We start from the raw sequence: 12,500 nt of genomic DNA on the forward strand, positions 1-12,500 counted from the left end.
CTCAAAGCTAGCCATAGAACCAGCGCTTTCTATAAAATCATGACAATAAGAATCCAGCATATCGGTTCATCTTCGGCGCGATTAAAGTTCGGGAACTGGCGATTTTTTATTGCCGTGATCAAGAAGGTTAACACCAGATAAGGCGTGATATTTCAGCATACCAGTCGCGATATCTAATCGAATCTAAGATTGAAATGGCGTTCTGAATTCTTTCGGTTCCAGATAGAAAGAAACAGAAAAAAAAAAAAAAAAGAAAGGATGTGATTGATTGCCATTCAAATCTGAAGACCGCGTGGAGAAAGTGTTCCGGTTTACATTCGGCAAATCAAAATGAACGGCTAAAATTAATCTATCGTCTGGTTTCATGCGCGAGATCACGTAAAAGGCAGCCATTCTTCTTAACATGGTTTCTCTCTTTTGCTCTCTCATTCGCGCACGGAAATTTCTTCGTACGGGAATTTTATGAAGCGAAGGCGGCTGCAGACCATTTTCTTTGTTTAGTTCATGTTCGTAGGCGCAAATTACAAACCTAACACTTGGAGCAACATTTCCACTACTCTAGAGGGGCATGAACTGTAGACAGTGCACGCTTTCTCATTTATCCAATCGCTCGCAAACACATTGCATTGCTAGTCTACAGTGGCAATACAAAGTGACGTTTCACCATGCACGTCGAAGTTCATTACCAGTACCGCGCCAGCATCGACCGGCCGGCGAAGCGACGAGCTCAGCAGCGCATGCGCAAGGCCCGACACCACCCCAACCGAGCTTCCCTGCTTATCGGAGAGAACAAGTGCGCGTGAACACGGGCGCGTCTGAGTATCTGGATTTAAAAAAAAAAAAAGAAAACAAAGAAAGCGTTTCCGAGATATTGACAAAGACAAGTGGTCGCGGTCGCTCTGAATCTTATCGTATTATAGAAAACGTGGGAAGGCGGCGCTTCCTCGAGGGTCAGAAAGTACAATCGTCGAACTAGGTGGCAAGTGGAGTACATCCTTTTTCTTGGAACGGTTTGCAATTGACTGCTTGAATGTGCCGACCACGCGTCGCGGGTCGCGTATAGAGCCAACCGTTGGCAAGCACGCGTCTAGCGTAGCAGCAGAACCGATCGCGGTTGCGATAACCCATCGTTGGCAGCGAAAAAGAAAAACACCCACACGCAGTTTGTAGCAATAACCGTACAAATCAATGTGGTTTTAAATATAGCTTCACTGGTCACCCAAGAAGGGCACCGAAACTTTCTCATGACGCACACCGCTGTAGTCCACAAAGAACAAAGCGCACAAAATAGATATGATACAGCCGCACCGCATTATTTCGTGTTTTCAGCATTTCATTACTTTCGTGTGCATGCGCGCTAGGGCCACGCAGGCCAGGAGTAAAAGGCACGAAAAGAAAAAAAAAAAAAAAAATGATACGCAATCCTAAGCTTTGACTTGACTGCTGTGGCACTCGCATTTGTGTTCTTTACCTTAGGCGAACGCAATGCGCAAACTGAACTGGAATTTCCAATAATGGAAATTCCTGTTTGGCTCATATTTGCGTTTTTCGCCCGAGCAAGCGCTTCACTGCACTACGCTTTGCCCCTTCAACGTGGCTACACTGCCCGGCAGGCGTGTTCTGCGTAGGGCCGAACCTGCAGGCAAAAAGCATGGGCGCCGCCATCTTGTTGAGAGCGGCGCCAGGGACACAATCGCGCCTAGCTCATTGAGTTTTCCCCCAAAACTGAAAAAAATTTGACTTCATTAAACGAGAAAGATGCCACGAGTGCCCCAACAAAAAGCTTTGAGGATTACCGAAGGGTAACTGAGGGCGACGCAACGGGCTCTGGAAAGAAGGATGATGGGTGTGGCGTCACGGGGGGATCGGAATAGAGCAGATTGGGGTGTGCGAGAAGAAACGCTCGTTAATGACACCAAAGTTTAAACCAGGAAAAACAAATGGGCATGCGCAGGGCATGCAATCTGGGGGGAAGATAACCGGTGGCCATTAAGGGTTACAGACTGAATTCCAAGAGGAGGGAAGCGTAGCAGGGGGTGGCAGAAAGTTAGGAGGGCAGATTAGATTAGGGACTACATGGCGACAATCGGCACCTGACCGGGGTACTTGGAGGATCATGGCAGATGCCTTTGCCCTGCAGTGGGCGTAGCCAGGATGATGATGATGATGATGTTCATGATGAAAAGGTAGCAACAGGTCTTCGTAACATACAGGTTAGAAAGATGAGGCACCTTTTAACCCTTGAATATATTTCGCCACATTTGGGCATACGACAAGTTTGTTTTCGAGGCGCTCGGTCCCACTGCTGCGAAAATGTGTACACAAAGGCTGCACAGTAGTTGCCAGAAATCGGGCACTCTATTTTTCTTTCATAGGGAATCTTTCTTCCACTTGGGCAGCGGATTTCGGCGGCAGGGCGAGCTTGCGTGGCCGCGGTGGTTTACGGATCCAAGCGATAGTGAACTCCAAAATCCAGTGTTGGCTTTGAGTGGGATTCATATTGATTGCGAACCCCACGGCTAATCCTACCCCCCATCCCCCCAAGTGGCTCTTTACAGGAGACAATCATTCAGAGACATCGGACAAATAGGAATTCTGGTTCTTTCTTTTGCTTTCATTAATTTTTCTCGAAGCCCATAACTAGAAATTTGCTGGAGCGGCTGTCCCATTTGCGACGCAACAAGTGCGACGCTACACACAGATGGAGTGGCAGTTTAATTACTCTCGTGGTCCGCGAACCGGCATCGTTGCGTGTAGTATAGGAATGGTGCGTGTCAAGTCACTGCTCGCGTTGAGCTTGTGCTCTTCATTTTGATTGAATGAAGTCTCACCTAAGTGAGCGGGGCCGATCCCGGAGGTAGTGCAATACCGGGCCGACCTGCGGCGGAGGTGAAGCAGGCTTCAAGCACTCCGCCAACTTCCAAAAATAGGTTTAATATCGTGGGTCCATATAGAACCCGTATCAGATATTAAGCTGATAAGAACAGATACTACACTTTGATCTTAGCCAAAAGGCCGAGAAGCGATGTCCTTCACTTCACTTCATTGTACTACTGCCTTGTGGGCGCCCTGCCGACATGGGTAACCTCAGCAACAGCGTGGGCAATATTATAAAATTCAGCCTGTGTACAGACTCAACGCTCCCTATCTCACGGATGAACTCGCAACGCCTCAGTCTTTCGCTGTTAACGAAACGCTGTCGCGTAGAAACGAGACCCGAGTGCAAGCTTGCTTGTAACGCGAAACCAACCAAGGCAACCTCGTAGAAAACGGAACAGGCGAGCGGAAAAAAACGCGCCAGGGGAATGCTTACTTCCGTCTGAATGCGACCGCTCAAGGTGACCTTCCTTGAGGGCTTCGTTTCAAGCCCGTGTGCAATTGTAATATACTACGCGCATTTCCTTCATTTCTTTTTATTTACCGCAAGGCCCACTGAAAATTTTGATACGGCACAGGCCGGGACGGATCGCAACGTGTCGATTCGACCGGTAGAATTAGGTAGCATGCCCCATGTACGAAGACGAGCAACATAGAAGTGAATGACAAAATAAATATAGAAAACGCTGCACACTCCTTCCCACCGGAAACATAGAGGGGAGAAAGATCGCCATCTGAAACACAGGCATTGTAAAAAAAAAAAAAAAAGTGCTACCTCATCATCTTTACCATTACCGTGTGTGTGTATGTATATATGCATGTGTGTGTGTGTGTGTGTGTGTGTGTGTTTGTGTATTTATATATATATATATATATATATACGCACACATGCTAGCATAGCTTAAACGCAGCTGGAAAGCTCAGCCTTGCACAAGAACCACCCCCTGTCGCAAACCCCTTTGAAACATTCAAATGGGAAACACGAGTACAGCGAGGTCGTTCGAACCTGGCGCCAAAACGCATTAGCGCCATCTGTGTACGGAACTAGGAAAACCTGCGGACTTTGCAATACAGAAAGAAAGGTAGATGGCGCGAGCTAACGCTCCATTGCATACTAAGAACGAGAGTTAGTGAATAATGGCAGAAACGTCTTGGGAAGAGAAAAAAAAAAAAAAAAAACGCGCAACAGTTGTTGGCTTGTGCAAGCACTCTATGTTACAGCGATTAAAGAGCATAGCATCTTCTACAACAGCAGCTACAAAAAGAAGAAGAACGTGAGAGAGGGAGAGACACAGGCGTGTTTCTTTGGAATGCAGAGCATGCAGCACATACTATAAAGTGCCAAAGAGACGGGGAAAGCAGATGGCGCGAAGGTGTATGTCCTCAAAGCTTGAAAGCAATTTCTAAATTACAACATGTACCGAAGTCCACCTACTCTCATCAGGTTGCTCCCGCCTCCAGTTGCGTTTAAAGTGAAATTACAGTCGCCTCAAAGGCAGACAGAGAGAGAGTGAAAATAGGTACACTTGCTTCGCGCAGCTGCAGCCGTTCAAATTTTACAGCAAGAGCACTCCCGAAAGCACAAAGTCCGCTGCCGCCTGGGCGCAATGCGCTCGCTTCAGTAAATTGCCGTGCTGGCCTCGGCAACCAAGAGGTGTAGTGCGGCAGACTGCTGCATTGTAGCACACCGGAAACCGTGCAGACGTAAGCGATCGCCTCGACATCGCTGCGAGCGCTCGAAGAGACAAAGTCCGAAACCACGTGTGCCGGGGCGGTGCGAGCGCGACGCCTTTGACGCAACTTTTGCGTACAAGCCGCCGCACCGCCACGACGGAATCGCTGGCATCCCGCACGCAGCTGCATTGTGTCACGCCGGCAATCGTTGAAACACCACGCAGTCGTCGGCGTCGGCCCCGACATGGTTGCGAGCGCTGGAAGAGACAAAGTCCGAAACCGCGTGTGCCGGGGCGGCGCGAGCGCGACGCCTTTGACGCAACTTTTGCGTACAAGCCGCCGCACGGACACGACGGAGCCGGTGTCACCCTGCAGAGGGCTGCACTATAGCACGCCGGGAACCGGCAAAGAACCGCGCAGACGTCGTCGTTGGCCGCGGCGTTGCCGCGAGCACGCGAAGAGACAAAGTCCGAAACGACGTCAGCCGGGGCGTCGAGCACGCCGCCCGCACTGTTCGCACGCGTGCTCGGAAATGGCGAAGGGGCCGCGCTAGCGTGCCTTGAATCGGTGAGCGGCGGTACCGCGGCAATCGCCAGAGCTCGAATCCGCCCTGCAAAAGCCAAATATAGGCGCTCGGCTCGGCGCAGTACGCCGCCGCGTCGCACGAGTACGGCCCCATGGAGGTCTGGGCACTTATCGCTGCTACTGTAAGGGGCCGTACGGCCCCGGCCGACATTGTACCGTAGTGCGATTTTCGTCTTGCGCGTGCTCGTGGCGGTGTCCGCGCACCGTTCCGAAGTCGACAATCGTGCCCACGACTACGCGAGCGCTGGAAGAGACAAAGTCCGAAACCGCGTGTGCCGGGGCGGCGCGAGCGCGACGCCTTTGACGCAACTTTTGCGTACAAGCCGCCGCACGGCCACGACGGAGCCGGTGTCACCCTGCAGAGGGCTGCACTATAGCACGCCGGGAACCGGCAAAGAACCGCGCAGACGTCGTCGTTGGCCGCGGCGTTGCCGCGAGCACGCGAAGAGACAAAGTCCGAAACGACGTCAGCCGGGGCGTCGAGCACGCCGCCCGCACTGTTCGCACGCGTGCTCGGAAATGGCGAAGGGGCCGCGCTAGCGTGCCTTGAATCGGTGAGCGGCGGTACCGCGGCGATCGCCAGAGCTCGAATCCGCCCTGCAAAAGCCAAATATTGGCGCTCGGCTCGGCGCAGTACGCCGCCGCGTCGCACGAGTACGGCCCCATGGAGGTCTGGGCACTTATCGCTGCTACTGTAAGGGGCCGTACGGCCCCGGCCGACATTGTACCGTAGTGCGATTTTCGGCTTGCGCGTGCTCGTGGCGTAGTCCGCGCACCGTTCCGACGTCGACAATCGTGCCCACGACTACGCGAGCGCTGGAAGAGACAAAGTCCGAAACCGCGTGTGCCGGGGCGGCGCGAGCGCGACGCCTTTGACGCAACTTTTGCGTACAAGCCGCCGCACGGACACGACGGAATCGCTGGCATCCCGCACGCAGCTGCATTGTGTCACGCCGGCAATCGTTGAAACACCACGCAGTCGTCGGCGTCGGCCCCGACATGGTTGCGAGCGCTGGAAGAGACAAAGTCCGAAACCGCGTGTGCCGGGGCGGCGCGAGCGCGACGCCTTTGACGCAACTTTTGCGTACAAGCCGCCGCACGGCCACGACGGAGCCGGTGTCACCCTGCAGAGGGCTGCACTATAGCACGCCGGGAACCGGCAAAGAACCGCGCAGACGTCGTCGTTGGCCGCGGCGTTGCCGCGAGCACGCGAAGAGACAAAGTCCGAAACGACGTCAGCCGGGGCGTCGAGCACGCCGCCCGCACTGTTCGCACGCGTGCTCGGAAATGGCGAAGGGGCCGCGCTAGCGTGCCTTGAATCGGTGAGCGGCGGTACCGCGGCGATCGCCAGAGCTCGAATCCGCCCTGCAAAAGCCAAATATTGGCGCTCGGCTCGGCGCAGTACGCGGCCGCGTCGCACGAGTACGGCCCCATGGAGGTCTGGGCACTTATCGCTGCTACTGTAAGGGGCCGTACGGCCCCGGCCGACATTGTACCGTAGTGCGATTTTCGGCTTGCGCGTGCTCGTGGCGTAGTCCGCGCACCGTTCCGACGTCGACAATCGTGCCCACGACTACGCGAGCGCTGGAAGAGACAAAGTCCGAAACCGCGTGTGCCGGGGCGGCGCGAGCGCGACGCCTTTGACGCAACTTTTGCGTACAAGCCGCCGCACGGCCACGACGGAGCCGGTGTCACCCTGCAGAGGGCTGCACTATAGCACGCCGGGAACCGGCAAAGAACCGCGCAGACGTCGTCGTTGGCCGCGGCGTTGCCGCGAGCACGCGAAGAGACAAAGTCCGAAACGACGTCAGCCGGGGCGTCGAGCACGCCGCCCGCACTGTTCGCACGCGTGCTCGGAAATGGCGAAGGGGCCGCGCTAGCGTGCCTTGAATCGGTGAGCGGCGGTACCGCGGCAATCGCCAGAGCTCGAATCCGCCCTGCAAAAGCCAAATATTGGCGCTCGGCTCGGCGCAGTACGCCGCCGCGTCGCACGAGTACGGCCCCATGGAGGTCTGGGCACTTATCGCTGCTACTGTAAGGGGCCGTAGGGCCCCGGCCGACATTGTACCGTAGTGCGATTTTCGTCTTGCGCGTGCTCGTGGCGGTGTCCGCGCACCGTTCCGAAGTCGACAATCGTGCCCACGACTACGCGAGCGCTGGAAGAGACAAAGTCCGAAACCGCGTGTGCCGGGGCGGCGCGAGCGCGACGCCTTTGACGCAACTTTTGCGTACAAGCCGCCGCACGGCCACGACGGAGCCGGTGTCACCCTGCAGAGGGCTGCACTATAGCACGCCGGGAACCGGCAAAGAACCGCGCAGACGTCGTCGTTGGCCGCGGCGTTGCCGCGAGCACGCGAAGAGACAAAGTCCGAAACGACGTCAGCCGGGGCGTCGAGCACGCCGCCCGCACTGTTCGCACTCGTGCTCGGAAATGGCGAAGGGGCCGTGCTAGCGTGCCTCGAATCGATCGGCCGGGGGCCCCGTAGGGCGACAGAAAGGCAATTGTGCAGGAAACCGTACTGGCCATTAGCGAGAAATTGCCGTTCGCGCATTCGGTAGACGCGCTGCGCTTTCACGACTTCGGCATTGTGCTGCCGACGTAAGCTTTCAATCTTGCTCGCGGCGTTACGAGGCGGCACGATTTTCGCCAAACGCTCGTCGAAAGTGGCACGAGTACGGCCCCATGGAGGTCTGGGTACTTATCGCTGCTATTATATGGGGGTCCCAGAGAGCAGTCGCCCCCAAAGCGACCTGGGTGTTTGATATGCGGCGGGCTTCGTGCCCGTCAAGCGTGTCCCCGGTATCGCTCCCGTGGATCCCACAGCTGACGTCTGCAGCCTCATCCGCTTGATGCGTTAGGGGCTGGTTGTCGGACGACGCTTTTTCCACGATATCGAAGTGTGTTCCGCATCGTCCTCGGACGAATCAAATACGAAAGCGCCGAAGGCGCGGGCGTGACCCGTCGCCTAGCGGCTTTGCCGTCTCGGCTACGTTGCAAGTGTCGGTCGGTCCACCAGTGCTGCGGGCTCGAGAGAAACCGCAAGCCGCGATCGAGTCGACACAACCGGTCTATCGAGAATGTTGCGTGCTTCTTGCCGCGTGGCGATACCCGGCCCTGCGGGGAGGGCGCCGTAGCGAGCTCGAACGCCGTCGTCTCGGACTGTGCAAAGTGCTACCCTTTGCGAGAACGAAGCGTGTTGGGGCGCCTGAAGGTGGCCTCGGCATCGCAAAAACGGCGTCCGGCCTGCTTGAAAGGCTGGACGCGCAGTTGAACGATTACCTGGTTGATCCTGCCAGTAATCATATGCTTGTCTCAAAGATTAAGCCATGCATGTCTAAGTACATGCCGAAATAAGGCGAAACCGCGAATGGCTCATTAAATCAGTTATGGTTCCTTAGATCGTTTCTTCCTACTTGGATAACTGTGGCAATTCTAGAGCTAATACATGCAGTGAGCCTGAAGCCCTTTGGGCGACGGGTGCTTTTATTAGACCAAGATCGATCGGGTTTCGGCCCGTATTGTGTGGTGACTCTGGATAACTTTGTGCTGATCGCATGGCCACGAGCCGGCGACGTTTCTTTCAAGTGTCTGCCTTATCAACTTTCGATGGTAGGTTACTTGCTTACCATGGTTGTTACGGGTAACGGAGAATCAGGGTTCGATTCCGGAGAGGGAGCCTGAGAAACGGCTACCACATCCAAGGAAGGCAGCAGGCGCGCAAATTACCCACTCCCGGCACGGGGAGGTAGTGACGAAAAATAACAATACGGGACTCTTTTGAGGCCCCGTAATTGAAATGAGTACACTCTAAATCCTTTAACGAGGATCAATTGGAGGGCAAGTCTGGTGCCAGCAGCCGCGGTAATTCCAGCTCCAATAGCGTATACTAAAGCTGCTGCGGTTAAAAAGCTCGTAGTTGGATCTCAGTTCCAGACGAGTAGTGCATCTACCCGATGCGACGGCTCGGACTGAACATCATGCCGGTCCTTTCTTGGTGCACTTCATTGTGTGCCTCGAGAAGGCCGGTGCTTTTACTTTGAAAAAATTAGAGTGCTCAACGCAGGCGAGTCGCCTGAATAAACTTGCATGGAATAATAGAACAAGACCTCGTTTCTGTTCTGTTGGTTTTTGGAATACGAGGTAATGATTAAGAGGGACAGACGGGGGCATTCGTATTGCGGCGCTAGAGGTGAAATTCTTGGACCGTCGCAAGACGAACTACTGCGAAAGCATTTGCCAAGAATGTTTTCTTTGATCAAGAACGAAAGTCAGAGGTTCGAAGGCGATCAGATACCGCCCTAGTTCTGACCATAAACGATGCCAACCAGCGATCCGCCTGAGTTACTCAAATGACTCGGCGGGCAGCTTCCGGGAAACCAAAGTGTTTGGGTTCCGGGGGAAGTATGGTTGCAAAGCTGAAACTTAAAGGAATTGACGGAAGGGCACCACCAGGAGTGGAGCCTGCGGCTTAATTTGACTCAACACGGGAAAACTTACCCGGCCCGGACACTGGGAGGATTGACAGATTGAGAGCTCTTTCTTGATTCGGTGGATGGTGGTGCATGGCCGTTCTTAGTTGGTGGAGCGATTTGTCTGGTTAATTCCGATAACGAACGAGACTCTAGCCTATTAAATAGGTGCGGGGTTCCCAGCACCTTACAACCTTCTTAGAGGGACAAGCGGCTCCTAGCCGCACGAAACAGAGCAATAACAGGTCTGTGATGCCCTTAGATGTCCGGGGCCGCACGCGCGCTACACTGAAGGAAGCAGCGTGTCTTTATCCCTGTCTGAAAGGACTGGGTAACCCGTGGAACTTCTTTCGTGATTGGGATAGGGGCTTGCAATTGTTCCCCTTGAACGAGGAATTCCCAGTAAGCGCGAGTCATAAGCTCGCGTTGATTACGTCCCTGCCCTTTGTACACACCGCCCGTCGCTACTACCGATTGAATGATTTAGTGAGGTCTTCGGACCGATGTCCGGCGCGGCCTTTCGGTTGCGCCGGTCTGTTGGAAAGATGACCAAACTTGATCATTTAGAGGAAGTAAAAGTCGTAACAAGGTTTCCGTAGGTGAACCTGCGGAAGGATCATTACCGGATTGTGAAGGGTGGCGAGCGCCATTGTTTCTACCCCGTGTGGGTGAAGCAGCTCGCTGCGCCCGACGCTTTCCGCCGCTGGCCCCGCTTGGACGCGGGGACGGCTATACCCGAACATGCCGGGGACTGCCTGAATTTTGAGGGGCGCCCCGTGCCAAATTTGTTGCGCCCAGTGGACGCCGGCTGCAACCTTGGACGGTTGGCTTGGCCGCGCCCGCGGGTAGAAACGGCGTAACGCACACTGGGTGGGCTTTCTGTCCGCTTTGGCGCTCTTGCGCGGAATGGGAGTAAGACGACCCGACCTGCTGCTTTGCCCAGTACGAGGGGAACGGCGAAGCGTGCGGTCGGTCAAGGAACTGACGGTCGAGAGCTAATGCCGCTGCCGCTTAGTACACACACGGAACCGTGGTGCGAGCGCTCTCCCGTCCTCCGCGGCAAACGCTGCCGAGTCTGAAAAGGCTGGCGGCTGCCGGTCGCTTCCTGCGGCGAGTATGGAGTAACGACCCGACTTTGTTGCCACCCAAGTACTAAAGGAACGGTGTGGCGCTCGGTCGGTCATGGAACTGTCGGTATGAGGGTGCGGCTGCCAAGTACGGAAGGAACCGTGGCCTAAAGTGCTCTCCCGTCCTCCGCGGCAAATGCCACCGAGTCCGAAAGGGCCGGAGGCTGCCGGTCGGCTCCTGCTCGTGACGCGCGAGGTGTCGAGATCGCGGTTTAATGCGACGACGTCTGCAGGCTATTCGCCCGCCGCCGAGGGAAAGGCGGCGTTGCTGCGAAGTACCGAAGGAAACGCGGCTTTGCTACGTCGGAAGCGTTCTGCGGTTAGCGGACTTGTGCGCTTTGGGAAGGCGCCGCACGTCGAAAGAGGAAGTACGGACAGACGAGGGACTGTAGTCCCGGTTTCGAACGCACTTGCGGCCAGGCCCTTGCTGGCTTCGTCTTCCGCCTCAAGTAGACTTGTTGTGGCGCCGGCGCAGGGAGCCGTCCCTGGCACTGGCCGAGTGGTTTTGGAGAGCTGCGCGAGTACGCGCGCCGGGCTCTTGTCTTTCGTCTCAAGTAGGCTGTTGGATCAACAGCGGTTATGCTGCGGCGATCTGCCGATGCGAAAGTGTGTGTGTGTTTGAGGCCCTTCTATGAACCTACTGCTGACTGAAGCGAAGCACGTCGATGGGGGTGAAGCCCTGCCCGTGGCCGTGTAGCCGTTAAAGACTCCACAGCGGCTTAGCCCTAATCATGGCTCTGTCGCTCTTTGCAATTTTTAGTGGAGCGATGTGAACGTGCACACGAGACACACGGGTCCGGTGGATGGTTGGCAGGTAAAACCGGCTTCGAGTGCGCGCAAACGGCATAAGGTGCCTCGAGGGCAAGCGAGGAAGGCGTGGGCGCAAAACACACGCGCGAGTAGCAGGAGTGGAGTGCCATTAGGCTTTCAGCTGCTGAGACGCGGCCGCCGAAAGAGCGAGACTGGAGGAGCGCACGCCGAAAGGCGCTCTTCGAAACCACACACAGGGAGACGCCACGTGCCTAAAACCCTGGTTGTACTGTACTGAATTGAACAAACTATTTTTCACGACTCTAAGCGGTGGATCACTCGGTTCTCGGGTCGATGAAGAACGCAGCCAGCTGCGAGACTTGGTGTGAATTGCAGGACACACTGAGCACTGATTCTTTGAACGCACATTGCGGCCTTGGGTCTTCCCTTGGCTTCGTCTGTCTGAGGGTCGGATCACATATCAAGAGAGACTTCGGCGCACAGGGAACGTGCGTCCGTCGACTCGTTTTGACCGCGTCGGCATCATGGACAGTACGTTGAGCGCTAAAGCCACGCGCCAGCGGCCTCACGAGAGGGAGACGGTGGCAAACCGTTGTGCCAATTCTTCGAAAAGACGGAAACGAGGCAATACTACTGCAGCGTGACGAGTGCGCGCCTCTAGTAAGACCGCCGCAGGATGGAGTCGGATACCTGCAGGGAAAGAGCGGTCCAAGCACGAGGCGCGAACGTCTGTTGCCATGTAGCGCGCACGTTTGCGAGAGAGTCGGAAGCGCACGCTTGCGTGCACGGAAAACGTGGGAATGAAACGCCGGCCGATTCCCGCGCCGTGCGCAAAGCCAGCGCGATCGCAATTTGCGCTGTTTGCCTTCGAAGTACGTCGAGCTCCAGAGCTGGTCGCTCGTTCACGTCACCGCAGCTGTGTGGGCGCCCTTCCGGGCTTCGTCGCAGGAATGGGAATCGGCAGATTCTTGCGAGGAGCGGGGAGGAGAAGGGTGG

At 55.6% G+C, this 12,500-nt stretch overlaps 3 non-coding genes across 3 annotated transcripts; 2 read left to right on the forward strand and 1 right to left on the reverse strand.

Annotated features, from left to right (window-relative positions):
* Positions 1–2,835: 2,835 nt before the first annotated feature.
* Positions 2,836–3,027, reverse strand: LOC140214631 (U2 spliceosomal RNA). Its single transcript, XR_011891568.1, has one exon. It is a non-coding gene; the product is annotated as a U2 spliceosomal RNA (small nuclear RNA).
* A 5,386-nt stretch (positions 3,028–8,413) lies between these two features.
* LOC140214624 (small subunit ribosomal RNA) lies at positions 8,414–10,228 on the forward strand. The gene has a single exon (XR_011891561.1). It is a non-coding gene; the product is annotated as a small subunit ribosomal RNA (ribosomal RNA).
* Positions 10,229–11,802: 1,574 nt separating this feature from the next.
* LOC140214628 (5.8S ribosomal RNA) lies at positions 11,803–11,955 on the forward strand. Its single transcript, XR_011891565.1, has one exon. It is a non-coding gene; the product is annotated as a 5.8S ribosomal RNA (ribosomal RNA).
* The last annotated feature ends 545 nt before the right edge of the window (positions 11,956–12,500 follow it).

This window comes from Dermacentor andersoni, unplaced genomic scaffold (assembly GCF_023375885.2).
Source record: "Dermacentor andersoni unplaced genomic scaffold, qqDerAnde1_hic_scaffold ctg00000517.1, whole genome shotgun sequence".
NCBI classification, from domain to species: Eukaryota; Metazoa; Arthropoda; class Arachnida; order Ixodida; family Ixodidae; genus Dermacentor; species Dermacentor andersoni.